This window comes from Urocampus carinirostris, chromosome 3 (assembly GCF_059441175.1).
Source record: "Urocampus carinirostris isolate Australia breed hairy pipefish chromosome 3, RoL_Ucar_1.0, whole genome shotgun sequence".
In the NCBI taxonomy this organism is placed as follows: Eukaryota; Metazoa; Chordata; class Actinopteri; order Syngnathiformes; family Syngnathidae; genus Urocampus; species Urocampus carinirostris.
Genome location: NC_142351.1, coordinates 41992331 through 41997070, shown reverse-complemented (window position 1 = coordinate 41997070; position 4740 = coordinate 41992331).

Here is a 4740-nt window from a genome sequence, read left to right as displayed (position 1 = left end):
GCATACAGGAAGAAATTGCTAAAGAAATTATTAATACCACACATATTAAAGGGCTGAAATCTACAGATGCACGACAGGGTGGCTGTACTGGGAAATTGTCCGGTTTTAGTGAACTGTCACTTGATGATCTCAAACAGGTGGTGAATGCGGCCAAACCGACAACCTGCCAGTTCGACCCGCTCCCAGGTTCACTTATTAAAAGTCTTTTTGGCGTCCTTGGACCTTCAGTTCTAAATATTATAAACATATCACTCTCCTCAGGTGTAGTTCCAGCAGCTTTTAAGTCCGCCGTTATTAAACCCACACTGAAACAACCCAACCTTGATCCAGAAATCTTAAGTAATTATAGACCTGTGTCAAACCTACCTTTCCTCTCTAAAGTACTTGAAAAAGTAGTGGCACAGCAGCTGAATGTTTTCATATCCGAGAATAACCTTTTCGAATCCATGCAATCAGGATTCAGGGCTAACCACTCTACTGAGACAGCTCTGATCAAGGTAACAAATGATCTCCTAATGTCAATGGATTCTGGCACTTCATCACTTTTGCTGCTGCTGGATCTTAGTGCTGCTTTTGACACAGTGCGCCACAATATCCTACTAGAACGGTTGGAAAAATGGATTGGTCTCTCAGGAGCCGTCCTCTCGTGGTTCAAATCTTACCTCTCAGATAGGACGCACTGTGTTAAATATGGTGAAACGACATCTGAGCCCTTTAATGTTACCTGCGGTGTTCCGCAGGGTTTAGTGCTCGGCCCCCTACTTTTCAACATTTACATGCTTCCATTAGGTGATATTATTCGCAAGTACAATATCAGCTTCCACTGCTACGCAGACGACACTCAACTCTATCTTCCGTTGGAGGAATCTCCCACACTAAACTGTGGACATTTGGAGGGCTGCCTCATTGAGATAAAAGAGTGGATGTCACTCAATTTCTTGCGTCTTAACTCTGAAAAGACCGAAATGTTAGTCATTGGTCCATCTAAATGCCGTGACTTATTCTCAAAAACTGCTGTGAACATTGACAAATGTCACATCACACAGAGTGACTCAGTTAAAAATTTAGGTGTCATATTTGACCCTGATCTATCCTTTGAAATGCATGTAAAGTCTTCCCCCTGAGATCCGATCTGCAACCTCAGTGGAAATGTTTATATCTAAATTAAAACTCACTTCTACTCCATAGCATATGAATAACCTACTCTTCTCGACGGCTGAAAAATAGTTTGTGTAATATAGTGTAATAATCTGTGAAGCCCTTTGAGACTCTTCGTGATTTAGGGCTATACAAATAAAAATGACTTGACTTGACTATGGCTAGGCCGGTTGTCATGCAACATTTTAAAGGATGGAAGTCAAAACATATCATACGTATCAACCTGTACGGTTTTGCCATACAAAGTGCATTTATTATGCATTTTAAGACGTGTACGACGTACGAGAAATTCTGTACAGAAAAACGCAAATTTGTCAATTATGGGTACCATCTGGTATACACCGACTATCACGAAACGGCAAATCAATCAAGTCAAACGAGTTCGCCACGGAAGCCTCTCAGTATCGGTTTTTTTTTCCGTTGCAAACGAAGCGAGCGGTTTGATGTAGTGAAAGGAAGTCCGTCTCTTTTTAGAGAACCGGCTTTTTCGGCTCAACTCATTAAAGAGAGCCGGGCTCTCAAACGGCTCACTTGCTTTGATGCATTATATTACGAGTTATGTTGTATAAAGAAGTTAAGAAAAAAGGAAGTATAAAATGAGAAAATGAAAAAAGATAAGTTTGTGGTTATTCCTTTAATCAGTATATTACCAACAATAATTTAATGCAGAAAATTAATTCATAATTTGAATATGAAAATGTATTATTAATTATATTTGCAAGTATTTTTTCCTTCTACAGTGAACGTCCAAGCTACTTCATTTTTGAACTTTTTTCATAATAAACGTCATTCATGTCGAGCAACTCAGGATCTCACAACAAAATGTTAATTAACAATATGATATAACGAAACACATGTAAAATATAACATGTTCAACTACATAAACACGTTTGAAAAAAAGAATATGGTGTAAGATCATTTTGTAAGGGGAAATACGAGTTTGTAAGGGCATTGAGCCCTAGAGGTTGACAGGTATGACATATTCAGTTCTCATACTTTTAAGTTCATGTCCACATAATGTACACTGACATCTATTGTCACACATTTACCACAAGCTTTAATAAATAGGTGCGATATGGATGCTTCTTCCAGAAGAGATATCGCCATTGCGGTTGAACTGAAGCTTAAAGGACAGTGGATGCACCTCGCAAATAACTCTTAGTGGGTTTCTGAGTTTGAGACATGTGTGTTAAACATGTTTTATCTGCTAGACCATGGTTATAGGGCACAATTTACATTTGTTCTGCCATACGTCACAAATGTTTAGTTACGATAAAGGTTTTTTGCAAGAAGCCGTGTTCTTAAAAAATTAAAGGCTTAACACACAGGAAAATCTGAATTAGAATTACTCTATTTTACGACTCACATATACAGTATTGTGTTTTAATTAATTTTGTTATTCTCCATATATTTTATTTGTAGAACCTGAATTTGTATTAAAAATGTTTGGTGAAAAATTTGTAGGGCTTATTTTGTGATGCAGACCAACCTCATCGAGACCCTGTCTTTGGAAGCCTCCAAGAAAATTGAGTTTGAGACCCCAGGGGTAGAACATTTCTCTATCTCTTTTTGGGGGGCTTTGATATCAACTTTGTTTATTTCAGATAACACACACGATATGTATATTTTACCCCAGCCAAGTGTCCTTAAACTAGCGCAAAAACTCATATTAGTGCGATTGCATCTTGTTTTCATTTAGTTTTGTTTGGGTAAGGTGACATTCATATTTTCCTAACCATGTTTTATGTATGAAAAATAGATCAGTTTTATGAAAATGATTTAATCCAAACAATTTCTACAACTAAACACTTGTCAGAAAATACTAAATCAAATAGGTTAAATGTTATCAAAGTTCTAGAACTACCTCCTGAAATATTTGCAAAAAAAGATTTGAGATACTCGGTAAACACATCACTTTCCAAATGACTGCATATTAAAAAACAAAAACGCAATTTGTCTCAGAGAACGTGTATCTAAATGCATCTATAAATTCCAGTGTGTATGTGTTGACTCCATTCCAAACATAACACAAGGCTCGGCATTGCCGGGCATTCTACTTGAAGGTTGTGTTTGGCTGAAAAGTGCTTTACAATTGGCCATAGCACGTTCAGTCCTCGCTCATTGGTGGTGAGAATAGCTGTTGTTTTTTTTTCCCTGTAGTAGTTGCTCCAGGTTGCCCTTCTTCCACAGTGGAGTGGAAAGCCGTAGTTCTGCAAGCTGTTACGAGGCCGCAGGGGGATATGAGTGCCGGGCAGGAGGGGTAGTTTGGCTCGCGAGTTAATTAAACCGGTGTCTTTTCAGACCAGCGATCAGTGATAAGAATTTCGGCTATAGTTCAGGAAGTCGCACTTACGGCTCGGCTTACCAACAACCTCAACAACCCAAGGAAAATGCCTGGCAATGCCAGGCTGTTCCGCTTGTTATGTCATTAATATTTTTTTTCCTCCTACATTTTTTTACTTTACCTTTGACTTACTTTGCACTGAAAGGAGCAGACCCTTAATCTTGCACTCCTGTATATGATGACAAAAACATACATCCATTCATTGTAATATTCAGTAGAAGAAACTTACAAAACGAAGCAGGCCCTGATTTAAATGGAAACTGGAGTATCAAGCGCTTCGTAGTTTTAAAAAAAATATTAAAATAGATTGAATAAGCAAAAATACATGATCCATTGTATAAATGTCAAATGTTTTACATATTCATAGGTCAAGAAATATGTATTTGAGAAAAGGCTCAGCTAGAGGGAGCTGGCATGATTGTCCACCATCTTGCTAAGGGTACCTCAAAAAAAGGTTGGGCAGAAAAATGAAGGGGGAAAAAAAAAAAAAAAAAGGGGGGGGGGGGGGGGCTTGGTCACTTTTGAGTGTCCTTAGTTTAAACCGTATTCTTCTTTGTAGCACTTATTTCTGGTTGCACTACACCAGGGTCTCCAATACACGAAATAACCTGAGTAGCCCGCAGACTGGTTCTAAAAACAGTTTGTTTTTTTAATGGTATTCACATTCTTACAATGAGATTCTCATGGGTCCATTTGAACCCAACTGATGTGTTGGGAGTCATAGGGTGACCAACCCCCCCAATTCCAACCCCCAATGCAGAGCGCCAGGCAGAAAGGCAATGGCTACCAATGTTATAAGTCTTTGCTATGACCTGGCTGAGGCTCGAACCAGCAATCTCCCAGTCGCAGGGCAGGCGCCCTACCCGCAAGACCACCGAGCTCATCAGCAATGGGTCATATATCTTTTTTTTTTTTAGATAGACATTTACAAAATGGAGATGGTCCTAATTTAACTCTTTAGTCTGCGCTATAGTCACTACCATATTGCTTATATTGAATCTTTCATACACAATTTTTGACACAAAAGTTGACCTCCACATGTAGGTCAAAATTGGGTAGCCGTCTGAAGAGTGAATTCTAGTTTGACACAGCAGTACATTGACATTATTTGACTGTGGGGTCATTTTGGTCCACATTATTAGGTATCAGCATGAAACGTGTCAAAGGTTACCGGAGCTTTTGACACTTACGTACTGTTTGGATTGTGGAAGTCGCGAATAAACACACACAAGACAAGG